Genomic DNA, 14,419 nt, shown 5'->3' with positions numbered 1-14,419 from the left:
GGCTCCTCCTACTTGTTACAGTCCTAATAGAGAATATTTCTTCATAAGTATCATATCACATATAAAATCAAACCTTTTTTCACAATATCTAAACAAGAAGTGTGTTATAGGTATAAAATAATCTAACATTCATTTTAATTTTGGCCCCTCAATCCTTCCATTTGTATTTAATGAAAAATGTAAGGTGAAAACAGGTACAGATTTAAGAGAATAGCTAACTGTGCTACCCACAATTATACCATTCATTTGGCCTCAGTTAATGGTATTCATCATTGACAAATAAGTGAGAGTATCAGCAGAATTGATAGATAATATTTGTCTGAAAAATTAGAGACCATAAAAGTTATTTTCTGGAAGTTGGGGTTCTCTAATGAGAGAATATTTTGAGATTATTTGCTTTATTATATCATAGTTAAAGTGTCTATGTCATGTGCACATAGTCAACAATAAATTTGTCTACTGGTACAAGAGGTAAGCTTAGAATAGGGCAGTACATGTTTCATAGATACATACAATCAGGAAATTCCAGTCATAAAACAATATTCACTTCATTATTCATTTTTGTGTATATATATATATATATATATATATATATATACATATCTCCATGGCAATTGGGAACAGACTTGTGAGTTGGCACATCAATGCACCACTGTTCACACATGGGAATCCAGACCAAGATGTCAGGTGTATTTGAGACAAGGTCTGTTAGTGTACAAACCAAACTGGCTGGCCACTGAAATCTCAGAATCTTCTTGCCTCTTGGATTATAGTCAAGTGACACCATTACCCCTTTCTTATATGGGTGCTAATAATCAAAATCACATCCACATGCTTATAGATCAAGTGCTTTTGCCTCTAAGCATCTCTACAACCCCTACTTTGTTCTTTAGAAACAATATATCTAATAAGAATCAAAGCATTCCAAACTACAAATAGATATTCATGTTATCAAATAATATAATTATAAAAAGATCTGCTTTTGTTAAGGTTGAGACTTTGAAATACAGAATACCTAGTATAGTGATTTAGGAAACCTAGTGACCAGAACTTTGTTTCAGGAATTTCTAGATAAGAGAAACCAATGCTATAAAGGCACACTACTGGGTCAAACTGATCTGATTTGAAGAAAGAAGATAGCCACTTATTTTATATGCTTATGATCTAAAGGTTTCACTCCCCTTGAGTTACGTATTTTGATTCGGATAACTGAATTCAGGAATTTATCTCAATTCACATTATCTGATCATTATTCTATTATTATCATTAGAGTCATTCATCAAAGTATAACATTGAACACAAATGTGCCTAAAGTATATCTCGACATGATGAATAAACTCTCCTTGGTATCAAAGTCAATTCTATGAGACTCATATTTACCCTAATGGTAAAATTCTTATTGTCCTATAGTCTTATATGTGAAATAGTGGTATCAATATGCTTTTTGCAATATATTGTATCTCATCATGTATAATGACATTGCTTTGTTCTTTTGTCAAATATGCTGTTATTGTGTTCAAAATCAGCTAATATCATCCCTTGGAGCACTTTACATTTCTGCCTACCTGACAAATGAGTATATATCAAAATCTTTACTCTTTCTCTCATTCATTAAAATTATTTAATTACCCATAGATAATTTTCAAAGTTTCCCATATGAGATGTAAGTAATATGGTTATTGTTTGATAGACGTGAATTTTAGTAGATTATTTAATTCTCTCGAGAGTTTAATAATCATAGAAAAACTCATCTTATATGAGTTTTTATAGGGCTTTGTAATGTCATGCACTCTCAAATAAAGAATTTAGCATGAAGACACTGAGAGAAATCTTATTTCCTCTTGAGAAAATGAGAATTTAACTTTGAAGAATTACAAAAGTTTGTGAATTCTTGCCAACTTCACCATGTTGAAAAAACTAAAACTTTATTACAGAAGACCATGTCTCTGAAATGAAGAAATCTGGAGGGTAAAATCCTCATAATCAAATTTGTGTCATTTAAAGTATAAGTAAATATCATAAATACTAATGTCAAAGAATAATCAGACTAATGTATTTTAATTTTAAGTGCTGTCATCACTATTAATTTAATCAAATTTTTTTCTGAAAAAATAGAGTTATAATCTTTAATTTGACCAATGATTGGGAAAAGGTCAATATAGATCCAGAGAATAGCCTGCCATTGATGAGTGATATCAGACAACTATTAGCCATAAGAAAGAGCACTCCAAGACTGCAGAGTATGACAAACATCTCAACTAGAATATCAGTCACAGAATTGAGTGTTTATGGAAAGTTGGAGAAAGAGAAAATACGAATATTGCTCATGTTCCTTTCTTATAGACTTAGTTGTCTAAATATAGATATTTAAAATGTGAATGGACAGATGGGCCCTAAAATTCTATAATCACGGAATCTATAAGCATGTCTGTTTATAAATGACACAAATCATAGTCTTATATGCACATAAAAATAAAGGGTTATTTTATCATGATGAATCAAAAAAAAGGTCTGCCAATGAGATAAAAAGAAAATATTAAGCTGTACGTAATTTAGTAAGTTAGCAAGTATTAATCAAGTAAAGGGAAGAGTATTGAGACTATTGGACCAAATAATACAAATATTTGAAACATGGTATGGTTTACTGATGTAGAGAAGCGAAAGTTAGATTCCTTTCTGTCTTACAAAAACATTAACATTGATGTTTCAGTTTTTTGCCATAAACAAACTCCTACAGGAATTCAAAATACAAAGGCTGAGAGGTTCACATAAGGGGTTCACAAACGGCAATAGCATCTTTTATATATATTATTGCTATATAGAAAGTTTATAAAATGTTTATAGCTTAATAGTCATATATATTACAATGTGTATTTTTAGTTTACATCGTATGGACTAATGTTGATAATCATTTTTAAGCAGAAAAATTCCCTTATGAAATTGTGTATAAAAGGTTTTAGCTTGGATTTTTTAATGTTTGAGAAAATCATATAGATGTTCCATGGGCGTATGTTCCTATATTCTGTACTCACTCCATCATTAATTATCTATCTTCCTTAAAATAAGGCTTTGCTTTGTGATAAGAAAAAAGTCAATTTCTTTACCCTTTTCAAAGGACATACTGCATCTAAGATCAGTTTCAAATGAGAGAAAGGTAGTGACCTCTCTGAAGGCTTCATTATTTTTCATCTCTGCTCACTCTGTTCTGGATCAGGTGCTTATCTGTGGTACCACTTGTGTTTTTTTCCATAATTATAACTACCTACTCTTGTGATTACTAGAAGTCACAAAAAATGAATTTAGAATCTCCATAAGTTTTATAGTTTTAATATTGCATCAGTTTGAAGACCCTTATCAAAATTTGGTTAGTATGCAAATGTTTTTAAACAAAGCATTACTTAAAATTTAGTACTAGGCATATTTTATACTATTTATTCTTCTCAAAGTTATTAATAATATTTTATTTCCCTTCTGGATTAAATTTATAAGTAGTTTTAGTTACTAGTATGTAGCATTGCTTATTTTATGTAGAAGATGCCATGAATATAAGTAGATTTATATATAGCAGAATTCATACACATAAAAATTATGTTACAAAATTCATAACCAAAAATGAAGTAGACTTATAGACAGTCTTTAGAAATATTTAAAATACTTTCAATTAATTTTTGTATTTTTGGAGAAATATTATTGTTTTAATTGGTTTTTTGAGCTATATATTTTTCTCCACCTCCCTACTTCATTCCCTCCTCCCCTTCTACACTCTCCCATGATTCCCATGTTCCCAATTTACTCAGGAGATCTTGTCTATTTCTACTTCCCATGTAGATTAGATCCATGTATATCTCTCTTAAGGTCCTCTTTGTTTTCTAGGTTCTTGGATTGTGATTTGTAGGCTGTTTTCTTTTCTTTTCTTTTATTTCTTTCTTTCTTTTTTTGCTTTATGTCATGAGTAAGTACATATTATATTTGTTTTTCTGGGTCTAGATTATCTCACTCAAGATGATGTTTTCTAGATCCATCCATTTTCTCTCAAGTTTCAAGATGACATTATTTTTTTCCTCTTTGTAGTACTCTCTTGTATAAATATACCAGCTCTTCTTTGTCCATTCTTCAGTCAAAGATCATTTGGGTTGTCTGTAGGTTCTGGCTATGAAATAATTTAGCTGAGAATGTATTTGAGCGCATGTCCTTGTGGTAAGATTGAACATCCTTTGGGTGTATACCAAACAGTGGTATTGCTGAGTCCTGAGGTAGGTTGTTTCCCAATTTTCTGAGAAATTGTCATACTTATTTCCAAAGTGGCTGTACCAGTTTGCACTCCCCCAGCAATAAAAAAAAACCCAGGATAGCCAAAAACAATCCTGTTCAATAAAGGAACTTCTGGAGACATCAAAAAACCTTTGACTTCAAACTCTACTACAGAGCTACAGTGCTGAAAACAGCCTGGAATTGGCATAAAAACAGACAGAAGGATAAACAGAACTGATTTAAAGACCCAGATATCAATCCATTTACCTATGAACACCTGATTTTTAATAAAAAAGCAAAAATTATAAAATGGAACAAAGCATGTTCAACAAATGGTGCTGGCATAACTGTATATCAACATGCAGAAGAATGAAAATAAATCCATATCTATCGCATGCCAAAACTCAAGTACAAATGGATCACAGACCTCAACAAAAACCAGCTACACTGAACCTGATAGAAGGGAAAGTGGGAAGTATACTTGAACACATTGGCAAAGGTACAACTTCCCAAATATAACCTCAGCAGCATAGACACTGAGAGAAACAGCTAATAAATGGGACCTCCTGAAACTGAGAAGCTTCTGTAAAGCAAAGGTCATGGTCAACAAGACAAAACAGCAGCTGACAGAATGGAAAAAAGATCTTCACCAACCCCACATCAGAGAGAGGACTGAACTCCAAAATATAAAAGAACTCAAGAAATTGGTCATTAAAAGAACAAATAATCTGATAATTTTTACTTAGTAATTTTATTATTTTTGCTAAGTTGAATATTTAAGCCAGGGTCTCATATGCAGCAGTTAAGCACTCTACTAATATGCTACAATACCATGTTTTGACAAAACATTATATTTTTATAAGCTCTAAGAAGTCAATGAAATACTTTAGGCTACATGACACAATTTTATAGACATTTCTGTATATCATGTCCTCCTCTGAAGCTCTTAACCAAAAATATATTCATCTCTTTTCCATGTAAGTCCAGAGAAATTTGGATATCTAGCATTTACAGAAATGTAGCTAAAGTACCATTCAGGGCCACTTAAGTCACTATCATGGAGAGAGCTGCATTTTCATTGGAATCCCAATGTGTCTGTAGAAGTTAATGGGGTTTTGGGGTCAAGTACAAGCTAGTATCACTAGCAAGGGTAAAGCAAGTTATAAATGTAGACAAAAAATTCTATGCAGAGGGAGTTTTTCTAGTTTTAAACTGTTAAGTTTAGGACAAGCAGCTTACAATTAAACATGCAGGCTTAATTCCATTAAGAGTATCCAGGGGATAAAATGTCTCACTGAAGCCACTAAGCTCTTTAAGAGGTTAATCATATTTTGGTTTAGTCTGATGCCAGGGGAGACACATGAACTCTTGTGAAGGGCTCAACCTGTGGAGTATGATGGTAAATGCCTTTAATGAGAGAACTGAGGAGGCTGAAGCAGGGGGATCACTGTAGACTTGAAGCCACTCTGGGGTACTTAGCCACTACCACAAAGAGTGAGCTACATGAAAAGTTTTGCATCAAAGAAAGAAATAAGCAAAATACATAATAAGGTAATTCAAGTTGTTTTTCTCATTTTTTAATTAAAAATTTCCATCTCCTCCCCTCCTCCTCCCCCTTCCCTCCCCTCCCTTCCACCCATACCCCCACTCCGCCCCTCTCCAAGCCAAAGAGCCATCAGGGTTCCCTTCACTATGTTAAGTCCAAGGTCCTCCCAGCTCCCCCTAAGTCCAGGAAGGTGAGCAACCAAACTGACAAGGCTCACAGTGAGCCCATCCATGCTGTAGAGTTCATGCTCATCGCCGTTGTCCTTGGTTTCTCAGTCCTCCTCCACCGTCAGCCACATTCAGAGAGTCCGGTTTGGTCCCCTGTTCCATCAGTCCCATTCCAGCTGGACTTGGTGGTCTCCCGTTAGATCTGTCCCACTGTCTCAATGGGTAAATGCACTTCTCACGGTCCTGACTTCCTTGTTCATGATCTCTCTCCTTTTGCTCCTCATCAGGACCTTGGTAGCTCAATCTGGTGCTTCTATGTGGGGTTCTGTCATTTTCTCCATCCAATGCCAGGTGAAGGTTCTATGGTGATATGCAAGATATTCATGAGTATGGCAATAGGATCAAGTTTTAAAATGCATGATATTATAAGGTTTAGTCCAGGCAGGCAGAAGATCACTAACCAGGCAACCTTGATTCTATTAAAGGTACTTAGCGGATAGAAAGTCACATTGGAGTGATTGAGTTCTTAAAGACTTTTACCATTTTTTTTTTTCTGACTGCAAGTGACACACGTGAACTTTTGTGAAAGGCTCAACCAGCAGAGAAGTTGTGGGATATATACTAAGTATGCAAGAATCCTGACTCTTGTCACATTCACATTCCTGTCACTGGCTTGGCCTGTGCAAAAGTCCAATGTACTCAGGAAGTTAATAGTACATTTTCATGAACTTAATGAGTTGGCATTGACAATTGCAGCTGCTCTTCTGGAAACAATATTTTTTGTGGAGAAACACTTATAACTTTGGCACCTGGTAGGTGGTTACAATCCTGCCAAATGCTGCTAGTTATATCTTATAAATTAGGAATATCAGAAGAAGTTTACGGCCATGTACCATATATATGTATATGTTTTATTGTGCCATATATATACATACATGCATACATATATGTATGTTTTTCCCTATTTCTCTTACATTTAGAGGGGTTTTTATTTTCACAATATATTGGTGATGAATCAGGAGACCCATCGGAGAGGTGAATGTGCTCCCAACTGGTCAGCGGAAATGGAGCACAGACACCCTGCAACCCCCTAAACTATCTGGGTATTCAGCAGGGGCTATTCTCACCGGCTACTGCCTCTCTCTTCCTATCCTATCTCAGCTTGCTCTCAGACAACCCTTCCCTTCTTAGGGGACATAGAATCCCCCAACTCAGCCTGCTTGGGAGCTGAGAATGTGGGGAAAAAGTGGGGAGTGCAAGGGCGCAGGAGTTCCTTTGTTTCACTGAGCCTGCACTCTGCAAACCCACCCTTTTGTCTGCAAGGTTTCTGGCCAGCAAGTGGCCCTGATCCTGAACCAGAAGATCTATCAGAGAGCATTTGAAGAAAGAGATGGGCAGGCACCAATGCAAGAATTCCTCCAACAATCTGAAAAACAACATGATAACACCAGAACCCAGCGTCCATACAATAGGAAGACTTGAACACTCTAATCCAGAAGAAGTGGAAGAAATAGACATTATGAAAGTCATAAAGTCCCTTAAACTGGATGTGAAAAACTCCCTTAAAGAAAAGGATGAGAAGAATAACAAAAAGTTCGAAGAAAAGAATAAATCCCTAAAAGATACCCTAGGAAACCAAGAAAAAACAACCAAACAGATAATGGAAACAGTTCAATATTTGAAAACTGAAATGGAGGCAATGAAGAAAACACAAACCAAGGGACAGCTGGATATGGAAAATCTGGTATATGAACAGGGACTTCAGAGACAAGTATAACCAACAGAATACAAGAGATAGAAGAAAGAATTTCAGATGCTGATGACACTCTAGAGAAAATAAATGCTCTGATCAAAGAAAACAGCAAATCCAACAAATTCTCATCACAAAACATCCAGGAAATCTGGGACACCATAAAAAGACCAAACCAAAGAATAATAGGGGTAGAAGAAGGAGAAGAATTACAGCTCAAAGGACCAGAAAATATACTCAACAAAATTATAGAAGAAAACGTTCCCAACCTAAAGAAGGATATTCCTATAAAGGTACAAGAAACATACAACAACAACAACAACATCCCCTAGCCATATAATAATCAAAACACAAAACATACAGAATAAAGAAAGAATATTAAGAGCTGCAAAAGAAAAAGGTAAACACATCGGAATTACACCTGACTTCTCTATGGAAACCATGAAAGCTAGAAGGTCTTGGATAGATGTGCTGCAGAAATTAAGAGACCATGAATGCAACCCCAGACTAAAATACCCAACCAAGCTTTCATTCACCATCAATGGAGAAAACAAGATATTCCAGGATAAAAACAAATTTAAACAATATGTAGCCACAAAGCCAGTCTTATAGAAAGTAATAAAGGAATATCACAACCCAAGGATCCCAACAATGCCAACAATAACTCAGATATCTAACAACCGTTCACCAGCACAACTCAAAGAGGGGAAACACACAAACTCTACCACCAAAAATAAATAAATAAATAAATTGGATTAAGAACCCCTGGTCATTAATATCACTTAATATCAATGGACTCAATTCACCTATAAAAAGGCACAGGTTAAGAGACTGAATGTGAAAACAGGATCCAACATTCTGCTGTTTACAAGAAACACACCTCAACCACACAGACAAACATCTAGTCAGAATAAAGGATTGGGAAGAGGTTTTTCAATCAAAGAGGCCTAAGAAACAAGTGTGTGTGGCTATACTACTGTCTAACAAATTAATTTCAAATTGAAATCAATCAGAAGAGATGGAGATGGACACTTTATACTTATAACAGGAACAATTCATCAGGATGAAGTCTCAATCCTGAATATCTATGCCCCTAATATAAAGGCACCCACTCATGTAAAAGAAACATTACTAGAACTCAAGGCACACATCAAACATCACACACTAATAGTAGGAGACTTCACCACTCCTCTCTCACCAATTTACAGGTCAATCAGACAGAAACCTAACAGGGAAATAAGAGAACTAATGGAGGAAATGAATCAAATGGACGTAACAGATATCTATAGGACATTCCACCCAAATAGGAAAGAATATACCTTCTCTGCAGCTCATGGAACCTTCTTGAAAATTGATCACATACTTGGTAACAAAGCAAACTTCCACAGATTCAAAAAATTTTAATAACCACCCATGTATTATCAGATAACCATGGAATAAAGTTAGAATTTAACAATAATTCTATCCCCAGAAAGCCTACAAACTCATGGAAACTGAACAGTCAACTACTGAACCACCCCTGGGTCAGGGAAGAAATAAAGAAAGAAATTAAAGTCTTCCTTGAATTCAACTAAATAAAGACACAACATACCCAAACCTATGGGACACTATGAAAAGAATGCTAAGAGGAAAGTTCATAGCTCTAAGTGCCCACATTTTAAAAAAAAAAAACAGAAAAAGCTCACATTAGAGACTTAACAGTACAGCTGAAAGCTCTAGAAAAAATGAAGCAGACTCACCCAGGAGGAGTAGAAGACTGGAAATATTCAAACTGAGTGCTGAAATCAACAAAATAGAAACACAGAAAACAATCCAAAGAATCAATGAAACAAAGAGCTAGTTCTTTGAGAAAGTCAACAATATTGACAAGCCCCTAATAAAAAAGCAGAGAGAGAACGCACAAATTAGCAAGATCAGAAATGAAAAGGGGGATATAACAACAGACACTGAGGAAATTCAGAGAATCATTAGGTCTTACTACAAAGGCCTATATGCCACAAAGTTGGAAAATGTAAAAGAAATGGACTTGGTTTTAGATAAATACAATATCCCAAAATTAAATCAAGACCAGGTGAACAATTTAAATAGACCTATCAGTCATGAGGAAATAGAAGCTGTCATAAAAAACCTTTCAACCAAAAAAAGCCCAGGACCAGATGATTTTAATGCAGAATTTTACCAGAAATTCCAAGAAGAGCTGATACTTATATTCCTTAATGTGTTTCACACAGTAGAAACAGAGAATCCCAAACTCTTTTTATGAAGCTACAGTTACCCTAATAACAAAACCTCACAAAGACTCAACCAAGATAGAGATTTAAAGGCCATCAACATCACTCATGAACATCGACGCAAAAATTCTCAATAAAATACTGGCAAACTGAATTCAAGAATACATCAAAAAATAATCCATTATGATCAAGTAGGCTTCAGCCCAGATACAGGACCAGTTCAACATACAGAAATCTATCAATGTACTCCATAATATAAATAAACTGAAAGAAAAAAAACGATATGATGATTTAATTAGATGCTGAGAAAGCATTTGACAAAATTCAACACCCCTTTATGATAAAGGTCTTGGAGGGGGTAGGGATACAAGGATCATATCTAAATATAATAAAAGCAACATACAGCAAACCAACAGCTAATATCAAATTAAATGGAGAGAAACTCAAAGCCATTCCACTAGAATCAGGAACAAGACAAGGCTGTCCACTCTCACCATATCTCTTCAACATAGTTCTTGGAGTTCTAGCAATGGCAATAAGATAACGTAAGGAGATCATGGGGATTCGAATTGGAAAGGAAGAAGTCAAACTTTCGTTATTTGCAGATGATACAATTGTGTACATCAGTGACCCCAAAAACTCTACCAAAGAACTCCTACAGCTGATAAATAACTTCAGTGATGTGGAAGGAGACAAGATCAACTCAAAAAAAATCAGTATCCCTTCTATATGCAAAGGATAGAAAAAGAAAGAGAGCAACTTCAACAAATGGTGCTGGCATAACTGGATGTCAACCTGTAGAAGAATGAAAATAGATCCATATCTATCACCATGCATACAACTCAAGTCCATATGGATTAAAGACCTCAATATAAATCTGACCACACTGAACCTGATAGAAGAAAATGTGGGAAGTAGTCTGCAACACATGGGCACAGGAGACCACCTCCTATGTATAACTCCAGTAGCACAGACATCAAGAACAACAGTGAATAAATGGGAACTCTTGAAACTGAGAAGCTTCTGTAAAGCAAAGGACACTGTCATTAAGACAAAAGGCTTTCTACTGAATGGGAGAAGATCTTCACCAACCCCTCAACAGACAAAGGTCTGATCTCCAAAATATATAAGGAATTCAAGAAACTGGACATGAAAATTCTAATTAGCCTAATTAAAAAATGGGGTACTGAAATGAAAAAAGAATTCTCAGCTGACAAAGTTCTAATGGCCAAAGGACACTTAAGGTCATGTTAAACCGCCTTAGAGATCAGGGAAATGCAAATCAAAAGAACTTTGAAGGCCAGGACAGTCTCCAAAGCCACAGAGAAACCCTGTCTCGAAAAACCAAAAAAAAAAAAAAAGAACTTTGAGATTCCATCTTACACCTGTCCGAATGGCTAAAATCAAAAACACCAATCATAGCATATGCTGGAGAGGTTGTGGAGCAACGGGAACACTCATTCATTGCTGGTGGGAATGCAATCTTGTGCAACCACTTTGGAAATCAGTATGGCAGTTTCTCAGGAAATTCGGGATCAACCTACCCCAGGATCCAGCAATACCACTATTGGGAATCTACCCAAGAGATGCCCAAACATACTACAAAAGCATTTGTTCAACCATGTTCATAGCAGCATTATTTGTAATTGCCAGATCCTGGAAACAACCTAGATGTCCCTCAATGGAAGAATGGTTAAAGAAAGTGTGGAATATATACATATTAGAGTACTACTCAGCGGTAAAAAATAATGACATTTTGAATTTTGCATACAAATGGATCGAAATAAAAAACACTATCCTGAGTGAGATAACCCAGACCCAAAAAGATGAATATGGAATGTACTCACACATTAGTGGACTCTAGTCATAAACAAAGTACATTGAGTCTATAGTTGACAAGCCTAGAGAAGCCAGATAACAAGGTGAACCCAAAGAAAAACATATATAGATCCTCTTGGAAATTGGCAGTAAACAAGATTGCAGGGCAAAAGTTGGGAGCATAGGGGTGGGGGTGAGGGTGGGGATAGGGTTAGGGGAAGGGGAGAGGGGGAGAGAGAAGGGAAAAGAGACAGGACTGGAAAGTACTTGGGGGAGTGGGAGGGTGGAGATGGAAGAAGGACAGATATGGGAGCAGGGAAGTAGATATCTACACTAAGGGCACCATTTTAGGGTTGCCAAGAGACTTGGCTCTAGAGGGGATCCCAGGTGTCCACGGAGATGTCTCCAGCTAGGTCCTTGGACAACAGAGTAAAGGGTGCCTGAACTGGCTTTGCCCACTATCACACTGATGATTATCTCGAATATCATAATAGAGTCCTCATCCAGAAATGGATGGAGATAGAGAGAAAGTCCCTCATCAGAGCAATGGGCTGAGCCCCCAAGGTCCAGTTGAAGAGCAGAAGGAGGGAAACGATGAGCAAGGAAGTCTAGACTGCGAGGGGTTGGTCCATCCACTGAGATAATGTGCCTGTTCTAATGGGAGCTCACCAAATCCAGTGGGACCAGGACTGAATGAGCATGAGATCAAACAGAACTCTCTGAATGTGGCTGGAAATAGGGGCTGACTGAGAAGCCATTGATAAAGTCACTGGGACTTGTTTCTATTGCATGTACTGGCTTTTGGGGACCCTAGTCTATTTGGCTATTTGAATGCAAAGCTCCCTAGGACTGGATGGGGGGCTTGGATTTCCCACAGGACAGGGTTTTCTGCCCTCTTTTAAGGAGGGAGGGGAAAGGAAGGGGGAAGTGGTGGAGCTGGAGGGGAATGGAAGGAGGGGAGGAAGTGTTAATGTTTTTAATGGAAAAATAAAAAAATTAAAAAAAAACAATATATTGGTGATATTTTGCAAATTAGACACAGTAACTAGGAAGTAGCAAGAATCTTAAATGCTTTATTCATAGGCAGATTTTTAAGAGTGTGTAATACAGATCCTAATTTTGAAAGATCCACTATCTTGGTGAAATTTTAGGAATAAAGAGGAATAAAATATGAGACTTACCCATAAAAAATACTTAGGATTTTCTTTAAATTCCAATTACTATAGAAAGAAGCACGTTTGGTATGACATTTTAGAAACAGCATAATATGCAATTAGATTATTATTGTCCACCTGTATAATATATATGTATTTTTTAGGACCATTTAGGATGAAATGTTCCAAGGTCTTTCACGCTTTGCCCATTGTCTGGCTGTGTGTCTCTGTATTTGTTCCCATATATTGCAAAAGGAAGCTTCTCTGATGACACAGAGCAAGATCCTATTATACACGAGTAACATGAAATTATTAGTACTCATTTTATTACTTCCATTCCTTATCATTTCATTTCCCCCTGGGACCTTGGTCTATCTAACCACAGGTTCTTGACCATTTGAGCAGTGTTAGTGGCAGATTCTTTCTCATGGGGTAGTCCTTAAGTCCAGTCAGACAGTGGTGGCTTATTCCCACACCCTTTGTGTCATAGTCCCATAGTGTATCTTGCAGGTTAGTCACCACTGGTGGACCAAAGAGTTTGTAGCTGGCTGGGTGATTACCTTTTTCCTTTCCTAGTGTATAGTACCACGAACACCAGTCACTATGTGTGAAGGCTCTAAGTAAGCACTACTATGACTTTTTCATGAGTTGTGTAGGTATTATCTTAAAAAATAAGGCCTTAATATTAATTTGTAGAGAGTAACCAATAGCTTTGGGGTTTCTATGCAGATCCTTCAGCCAACAAGCTGAATGGATGTAAGCTATTCCTGGAAACAAACCTTTCATAGTTGATGTTCTAAATGGAATTGCCTACTAACAGGAAAGATGTTAGTTATTTTCAAGGAAAATAATGAATAATAATAATAATAACAATAATAACAATAATAATAATAATAATAAATATTTCTAAGGAAAGACTAAGATCAGTATGTAGACAGAATATGGAATACCTGCGTCATTTGCAAAAGCCCAGGATACATCATTCATCATAGGAGTGATTCTCAATAATCAGCTCATTAAGATGGCCCTTCTCACAGATATCTCAGTGTTTCTTGGTCAGTTGATATATCATACAAAGTATGGAGAACAAAACCAAAATAGCTAGGCATTGCATTCATTTTCTTTACTTAGGGTTATAACTTGGCGAGGAACATTTTTTTTCATGAACTGAAGGTATAGTCTGTCATAGCAGAAAGTGTGGTGGGAAGATTATGAGACAAGTGATCACATTGCATCCGGGGCAATGACAAAGAAAATGCTGGTGTTTTTTTTCCATCTCCTTTGGACCTTTTCCAAAGCTAGAGCATATGAACTGGTGTTGCCCACAGCTAACATTGGGTTTTAATTCAATTCACGTGATATAGAAGCTCACAAATAAGTCTATAGATACACTGTATGATTTCAGATCCTACCAAGGTATCAGTGTTAATCATCACAGGCATTGAACAACACAAACTTTTATTTCACAAATTATTACACAAATATTGTTTGCTTTGTGTTAA

The sequence above is a fragment of the Arvicola amphibius genome, chromosome 2, assembly GCF_903992535.2.
Source record: "Arvicola amphibius chromosome 2, mArvAmp1.2, whole genome shotgun sequence".
Classification (NCBI taxonomy): Eukaryota; Metazoa; Chordata; class Mammalia; order Rodentia; family Cricetidae; genus Arvicola; species Arvicola amphibius.
This window is presented reverse-complemented; position numbering follows the sequence as displayed.